Below are 8,896 nucleotides of genomic sequence, written 5' to 3'. Positions count from 1 at the left end.
AAAAAAAAAAAAAAAAAAAAAAAAAAAAAAAAAAAACAGAAAAAAAGTCTCAAAAAACCAAAATAAACAAATAAATAATGTTTGCCAGGACTAGAGAGGAACAGCTAGGCCCAGAAATGGGGCTCTTTCTACTGTCCCTACTGCTGTGGCCTGTGTACTGCAAGACCCAGAACAGACAAGTAAGGGTGGCCAGCCCATTCCAGCACCTAACAGGACACTTCAGTTCCAGTGCAGAGGCCTGTGCACTCACTGGGGTACACTCTGCACTCTGTCAGCACTTTGCATGCCATGCCATAAGGTTCTTAGCACACAGTAGGTGCTTTGCACATAGTAAGCAGTAAAAGCCAGGAGGAAGAAAGGAATAGAGCACATCTGACCAAGCCCATCTCACTCTGCCCACCTCCTCATAGGGAGCACCTTTTTCCTGGGGGATCCGAGCCTTGATCAGAGCTATCCCCCCACCCCCGCCCTCGCACACCAGGCTTTGACACAGGAGACAGTCGCAGCCTTCATTGCCCGGATGACCCACAAGCTGAGTGCACACATCATAGCTCTGGCCCCATCCACAGACTGCAAGGGCCATTGGGCTGCAGTCTTGCATTAATTCCCTAGGCCTGTCTGTTTTCATAACACCACAAGAGGAATAGTACCAAATCCTGAATCTGTCCTCAGCAATAGGGATTTGTCAGTGGCCATCCAGACTATGGCCCTGGGACCAGGGCACACCTGCTTTCCTCTACTTCCTACCACAGCAGGGATTTGATGAAACACACAAAAACTTAAATCCAAGTACGCAGCCCAAACTGGATTTGTGAATATCATCCTTCTGCAGGCCTGGGATGAATAAAGAATTCTTTCTTTATGGCCTCATGTAGCTCAGGCTGGCCTCCTCCTACCTCTACCTTCTGAGAACTGGGTTTACAAGAATATACTAAGTTTCTGTGGTCCTAGGGATGGAACCCAGGCTTCCCACATACTATGTAAAGTGGCACTACCAACTGAGCTACACTCCAGTCTAAGGATAAACACAGGTACACAGATGCCTAGTGACCAGCATCACCCACTAGCCATCATATTGCCTAGCCTACCTTTTGGGTACCCAAGTCTCTGTCCATACCTGTCCCTTCATCTGGAACTTGTGCCTATTCACTCTGTGTATATCAGGGTCTAGAAGCACAACTACAGAGCCAAACTCTGGCAGGACCTTCCACACTTCTTGCTAGCCAGGTCCAGCTGTACGCTCACTCCAATGCCCCCTCACAAAGGTGACACTGGCTATGCACCCAACACCCTTAAGCACTGCTCTGACCACTTTGGTAGTCAAAGATAAACTCTAGGCATCACAGAATCCCTAGGGTGCTGGATGACCAGTACAGCACTCACAGAGGAAACTCCAAAAAGAGCCGAAATGCGCCCCAAGAACTAACGTGCTTCCCTTGTCCCCTGGAGTGGAAATGGTGAAGGACTGTTTCAGCTCTGCTCAAGTGGAAAGTGACCAGCAGCCCTGCCACTACCCTGTAGAAGGAGTAGTGGGCTGGCTGTGTCCTGCCGCCCAGTTAGCTTAGCCCCCAAAATAAGCACACAGAAATTATATTAATTAAATTACTGCCTGGCCCATTATTTCTAGCCTCTTATTGGCTAACTCTCACATATTAGTTTAACCTATCTCCATTAACATGTATCGCCACTTGACTGTGGCTTACTGGCATGAGTCTAAGCAGCGTCCATCTTGGGCAGGAGAACCATGGCGTCTGTTCTTCTTCCCAGCAGTCTGTTCTGTCTTCCCCGCCTACCTGAGTTCCTCCCTATCAAATAGGCCAAGGCAGTTTCTTTAATAACCAATGAAAGCAACACAAATACAGAAGGACCTCCTACACCATTTTCCCTTTTCTGTTTAAACAAAAAGAAAGGCTTTCACTTTACCATAGTAAAATTACATATAACAAAACAGTTATCAAGCAAGAATTACAGTTACAATATTTATATCTACTTTATCTTTTATCATAACAAAGGAAAACTATAACTTCTAACTATTCTTCAACTCCATCAAAGACTCCTGAAGGATATAATATTACCTAAGTAAACAAGAAGTAAACAATTTCCTTTCTTTTTTCTTTCTTTTTTTTTTTTTTTGGCTCCCGGTCGGGGAATCAAAGTAAACAATTTCCAAAACTCTAGAAATGACAGAGACATCTCACTGCCTGGACAGTCACCCAAAGTTTTTCTGTACTGTTGGGGCATCCATCTTCAGCCTTAAGGGCCCATAGTATCCAGCAGACTTTTCCATGAAGCAGGAAAATTTAAAGACAATTTAGTCACTTTTTTGTGTGTCCTGTAGAATGTCTCGTAGACTCTTTTATGGAGCAGGAACCCTGAAGGATCATTTCACCTTTAGGCAAGTTCAGCAGTCCTCTCTCTGTGGGTTCTTCGTGTCCAGTTTATGCAATAGTCCAGGCAAGAGCAGTTTCTTGCCCAAATGGCTAACCAACTCCATAAGGAGCTTCTTCGATGCCCATCTTCCTCTTGAAGTAGATTGGTGCTGCCAGGAACAGTCATGTCTCATTGTCATGAAAAACCCTAAGTTATTAAAATATTTTAAATGCCATATTCTGTAGTCTTTGAAAGATATGAAGAATGCCTATCTAACTGAAATATATCTCTATATATCTAGAAAATCTAACTAACATGGCTACAAGCTTGACTATTATTGATGATTATCCATTAACAACCTTTATTTCCTAATTATACATTACATTTTTAAATGAACTACACAATACAATACCTTAATCAAGATCAGAAATACATACATATAACATAATTGACCTTAAATTTGTATTAATAAAGCAAAATCCATACCAATCCAAATTATTCATATCTATATCACTACCCAAACCTACCAACTGTGTACAAAGAAAGTATATCCACTTGTATTAAAATGTATGGCTCTACTCTAGGCTCCCTGGATCTTCATTAGCTGGGTGTCCTGTCCTTAGGCCCAGGTTAAGGCACTGGAGGTGGGCTTGCTCCAGGTCCCACAATCATCTAGAGGGGATAGACCCATCCGGCCTGCTCACAAGCACAGGCTGGAGCCAGGAATTCTGTATACTGTGTACCATCCATCTCTACTAGGCTGAGGTGCTCCTGCCACGACCATGGCCCACTCAGAACAAATGCCCCAGGTGCCTCTGCAATTGAGCAAGGCAGGCTGGTGCTCCAGTCTCAGGTCACATCCTGTCCACCCCAGCTCCAACATGAGACACTGAGAACACCCCTGGGGGGAGAAGAGCACCCCCTGGGGCTCTACTCCCACAGCCCTTGGGGCTACCTCCACCCCATCCTACCCATAGGCAGCAGGACAGGAAGGCAGGTGTTAACAGGTACCTGCCAGTGGTACTCTAAAAACTGTGGTAGGTGGGCACAGGGTGGAGAAAATAACTGTTGTTTGTCCCTGACACTGAGAAGAGCAGTGGAGGTGAGTCAGGCCACCTACTTGCAAAGCCCAAGCCTCAGGAGGAACCCAGTTCTGTGTCAGGCAGCATGGGTAGCATGACTGTGGGGCACAGGCTGTCCCAGGCCAAGGTGACTCCAGGCTAGATGGCAGGGGGGCAAGGCAGCAGGAAGATGGTCCCCTCCAGTGAACACTTTCCATGTGCTAAGAGATGAAACACAGCTGCTCAACTGTAACAACCCTGGGACAGGATGGAGAAGCTGGGAGAAGGAAGGAGCAGAGCTCAGCCTCAGGATGATGGGCTCTGTAAGTACGGCTCTCCTCTCCTGCTCTTCTCCACAGAGAAGATACAGCCTCCACCTGAACTCAGCCACAGTGACGAGAAGAGCTGTGTCCTATGGAGATAGTTCCCCCATCCCCAGTTTCCATGGCGAACAAGAGGGCAGCTAGCTCCCTGCAGTCAGCAAGGTGGCATCTCAACACCCTCATTGATCCTAGACAGCCACAGGCAGCCCAGCCAGGCAGTGTTGATCCCTAGGAGCTGCAGCCAGGCTGGTGCTCCTGCTCAGGCACAACCACCCCAACTGGACAGAGGGCCTGTCCAGTCAGCGAGATGGAAGGTTGCTGGAAGGGACTCTGGGACCACCCAGCCCATGACTGAAAAGATGGCTCAGCAGCCTCTCAGCTTGGCCACCACTCCCATCTCACAGGTGCAGAGGACACCTGGAGCACTCCACCTGCCAGGGCAGGGAGAGCTGCTCAGTGTGTGTGTGTACCCAAGAGTTGTGACTGCCCCACTCCTAGATGCTGGGACAGGAAGCCCCATACCACCCTCTAAAGGTGGCCTCCTCCAAGGAGGTCTCCAAACTGAGAAAAGACCCAGTGCACATACCCTGACTCCCATTTGCACCCTGCCCCTGGCAACTTGACACTCCAGACAGCCACTACCCCAAGTAGGCTCCAAGAGGTGGGGAGAGCAAGGGACTAGCCCCCAAGAGAAGTGTACCTCTCTTTACCAGACAAGGCTTCCTTCACCAACCTCAGAGCGGGCAGTGGCAGAGGTAGTGGCAAAAGATGTACCCCGCTATCAGAGAGAGCCTCCCCTAAACTGTCTAGGGCTTTAAGGAGAATGCACTGACAGCCTCTGGCCCTTGTGTACCCCTTCCCACACACATGAGTCCTTAGGACTCTATGGAGATGCCACCAGTGGGGGGGTCTGAAAGGTAGGTCTACCTCCTACATCAAGAGGCCACACTGAGCCCTCACCCCAAAGTCTAGCCCCACCCCCAATCAGCTGCCGTGAGTCAGCCCCACAAGCAGGGCACACACTTCCTTCCTCCAGGCTTCCCTGGGGACCAAGCTGCACCCCATGTTCCCCACAGCGGCTGGGGGGCACATCCGGACAGGCCCCAAGGGGCTCCAGGCCTGGCTCACAAGGAAGACTGAGAACTGGCCCCCCTGCTGACCCTTGACAGGGTTGTGTGGGAGGAAAAAATCTTTCAGCCATCTGCTCAGCTGCTGAGTTTCCGGCTGGCCAGGGTGGGGCAGGCAGGCCATCAGGTCCCTTAGGGACCTGTTTCTTGTCCCAGTGAGAAGAGGGACACTGGGCTAGACAACCTAGTGGTGGTCAGTGGGACCCCAAAATACTGACCAAGGGATACTGGTTGTCTAAATCGTGGGGCTCAAGCAGGTGGTACTGAACAGTGGCCAAGGACATGCAGCCAGGCCTGAGACCTACCCAGTCCCTGAGGGACCTCAAGCCCCCGGAAGTTGGGAGCTGGGGTGCAGACTCCTGGGTCCAATTAGGCATGACTCAGCCAGTGACCCCCACTGAGTCATTTCCTCTAGGCAGCCTGCCAGCCTCAGTTTCCTTGGGGAGGGTGGTGGCTGGAAACAGGCCTGGCAGGAGCAAGCAGCCCCTCCAGACACTCCAGATGGAAGCTGCTTCCTGCCCTGCCCCGCCCAACCAGAGATGCTCAACACCAGGGGCCCTAGGGACCGTTTTCCCAGGAAGCCTGGCAATTAAGTGCCAGCCACCCTATCCCCGAATTAATAGCAGTAGCTTGAACGTATTGAGCACTAACCTCATGCCGATTTCAGAACAACTCTATCCTTCAGGACCCCCTCTTCAGAGCTCAGAGATGGTAAAACACAAGCCCAATACCTCAGAGCCAGCATGACTACAGCCAACCTAGTTCAAAAGCCTTCCCCTTGAAAGGCTCCTACATGGCACACAATCACCCTAGGGGGGCAGAGACTTGGTGCACAGTGGGCAGGTCTCAAGGGGTATCTTGCCTAAGGCCTGGGTCTCTTCAAGTGTGCTGCTCCAAAGAAAGGCCTCTCATTCCAACAATACCATCTGCTCCATCTCTGTGTGTGCCAGACTCCACAGCAGTTAAAACCCTTCCCACTCCTGATGACTTCATTGCCTCAGAGAGGTTAAGTGACCACCCAAAGAGTCACAGAATGGGAGATTCAGAAGCCAACTAGCCTCAGAGGTAGGCTAGACCCCAAAGGCCTGCCCTACAAAGCATTTAAGTCCAGGCTGGAGGCAGTTAGTTCCCTGCGAGGTCACCAGAGTTCTCTATCAATCACTCATGCTAGAGAGGCACACTCCGGAAGCCCGAAAGGGTACCAAAGTACCTCCAACTCATCCCAGAGGAGGAAGAAACCTGGGTATGGCCCAGCTGGATGAGATATCCTGAGGTACACAAGCTGACTGCACAGTCCAGCTGCTCAATGCACCTCACTTGTCTCTTGAACAGGAAAGACCAGGCACTGGGTGACAGACTTGGGTGCCACAGAGTCAGGAAGGAACAGGAACAGAAATGACCTCAACAAAACAGATAACACCCTTGTCATGACTGAGCCATTCTGTGCACTGGTGGTCATCACAAGTAGGTGTCAACTAAAGAAACCTGACCAGGAAGGGGCTGTCATCTGACTCTGCCCAGGTCCTTCAGAGTTCCCTGCCCAAAGATTTAGGAAACCCCAGAGCAGCCAGTGCTCAGGAGAGTTAAGGAAGGTCCCACAGCAGGGGTCCATAAAACAGGGCAGTGTGAAACAGCCTGTAAATGAGATCTTCTCCTGCCAGGCCAGGCACAGGTGCCTTCCACACACCAAGTCCTCATTAAAACTGCACCGCAAATCTCTTCTTACTCACTTAACGGGGAAACAGAGGCTGTAGCTTACAAAGCAAAGGAGGAAGAAGTTCTGCTTTCTAGGACCCTCTGTTTCTTCCCCTGCCACTGCCCAGCCCTTGAGGGCCCCAGACCACAGCTGCTACTGCTTCGGGCCAGCCCCTTCCCAGCTGGCCGCCCCCGTGGCTCACAGGGACTGCACAAGTTCCAGAATGTATTCACCCCTCGGCCCAGACGGAGGCCCCTCCCAGAGGGGCCTGTGGGAGAAGGCTCACAAAATGTCCTAAGCATGTAAAACCCTTGCAACTTCCCCAGTGGGCCCTGGCCTGTCATGGGCCTGCCCTGCCACGACCTCTGACTGCTTTCGCCTTGAGGCATCCGTATGCCACCCCTGTAGATCACCAGGGCCGTTTTTGCTCCTCCTGTCAGGTCAGTGACACACGTGTCCACCCCACCCCACCCCGGCAGGGACCAAGCACGCTGTGTCCCCGGGGCGGCTCTCGGTTCCTCCCGCGGCGCCCCGCCAGACCCCTCTCCGGAGGCCCCAGCTGCAAGCACTGACCTCCGCGCCCACATCACTGCGGTCTGGGATTGGGGAAGAGAAACAGAATGAGGAAACGCCAGAAAACAGAAGCGGGACGCGGGCAGCCGCCCGGTTCCTCCAACGCGCTCGGCGGGCCGCGCTTACCGCGCAAGCTGCGGGTCGGGGCCCGGCCGGCCCATGGCGTCGCACGGCCTCTCGGCGCTCAGGCAGGAAACCCCGGCTCGGAAAACGGCCAGCGCCTCATTTCCGCCGCCAGCGCCTGACAGCAGCGGAGGGACGCGGCCCCGGGACGCCCCCGGGACGCTGCTGCTGTCGCCCCTGTGGACCCCGTGGCCCGTGACAGTCTAGGCGGGCGGGCGGCTGGGAGAAGACGACGGCCCGAGCCCATGCCGCCCCGCGCCGTTATGTAAAGAGGAACCGGTCGCGAGCAGCGCGCGGCAGCGGAGGGCGGCTTGGGGGCGGAGCCACGACGAACCACGCCCCTCCTACAGCCAGCCGCTACTCCGGAGGCGGAGCCTATCCCGGCCCCACCCTCCCGAGCAGTCGCCTCCGGTTCCCTCCCCCAAAGGCGTGCTCCCCACCCCCAAGTCGCGTCGCGCCCCCTAAAGGAAAGGGAATAGCCAAGGGGAGGAGTGTGCCTGACCCCGCCCCTCTCACGCCAGCCAATCGCCGCGTACCTCAGCGGGGCGGGGCCCCTGGAGGGGGTGGGCGGGGCTGGCGCACGGTGGGGCGGGGCCGCCCGACCTTCTGGACCTCGTGGGGGCGCGCCCCTGCGGACTCCTCAAGCCTGGCCTTATCTGTGTTCGCCCGGCCGCGTCTAACTACTGCGACTGCGGCTTTCACCACCTCCGGAGGAGGAGCCCAGCCCAGCACTGGGCCTACTATCGGCGGCTCGGAGCCGACCTGCCTCAGCCGCTCCATCTATTCGGGTTCCGCTCCCTGACTAAGGTCCGCCTAGTCCCGGAACGGGCAGAGTAGGCTATTTTCTACCTGGCCGCCCGACCGCTCTTTAACTTGATGCAGCTTTCTCTAAGAACTCCTCCTCACCCCAGGCAGCTGAGCCCTTTGGGTTTCCACGTCTGCGCGCCCCTCAGCCCTTTACCTTTTCTCTATCTCCTCATGGGGGTGCGGCTAACAGTGAGGTGCCCCTGTTCTGAAGTGGAGTCACTGCACGCCAGTCTTCCCCGCGCCACTAGGGAGGGAGGCTCAAGAGGAATGCCTGTCCCCTTCCCCTCCCCCAACAGGAAACTAACCGCCCACGCCCCCAGTTTGAAGGGGCCACTGCAAGCCTTCCCAGACGACAGGCTCCCACGAGCCACTGGCTCCCTAGAGCCCACTACCTCCCCTTTGCTGCCTGGGACCAAGAGCTTGGCCTCTGCCGCTCGGTTTCTTCATCTGTGAAATGGAAATAACACGTGTCCCCAACCCACTCGGGGACTGGAAGGACTGAGTATTGGAGCAGTTTAACCTTAACCGGGCTTCAGTCCCCAGGCCTGCCGTTGGAGCCCCAGGAAGGGACTCCCCCACAGGTGGGGATTTCCACGACAGTCGGAGGGCAGCGAGTAGGGGGTGGGGGCGGGGGGCAGAATGGTTTGGGAAAAGCCACAAAAACGTGCGAAGGCAGTACCCACTATGTGATGGGCACTGTGTAAGGTGTTTATGGACACCAATTGGTGTCCTCGCGGAGGCGGCATGCTGCTTAGGAAAGAGCACGGGTGACAGCCCTCTTGTGGATGTGGGGTGGCTGTCTTTGAACTCGGGGAG

General features: G+C 54.0%; 1 protein-coding gene across 2 annotated transcripts in view; it reads right to left on the bottom strand.

The window, feature by feature from the left end:
• Sh2b3 (SH2B adaptor protein 3) overlaps nt 1-7,538 on the bottom strand; it is a 25,556-nt gene extending 18,018 nt beyond the window's left edge. The window contains exon 1 of one of the 2 annotated variants that reach the window (XM_005344467.3): nt 7,277-7,538. The gene's annotated coding sequence lies outside the window, so the exon portion shown is untranslated. The other variant, XM_013350187.2, reaches the window with a different exon arrangement.
• Between the last annotated feature and the right edge of the window lie 1,358 nt (nt 7,539-8,896).

Source organism: Microtus ochrogaster, chromosome 2 (assembly GCF_000317375.1).
Source record: "Microtus ochrogaster isolate Prairie Vole_2 chromosome 2, MicOch1.0, whole genome shotgun sequence".
NCBI lineage: Eukaryota > Metazoa > Chordata > Mammalia > Rodentia > Cricetidae > Microtus > Microtus ochrogaster.
Note: the sequence above shows the minus strand (reverse complement) of the source record. Positions and strands in the feature narration are given on the sequence as shown.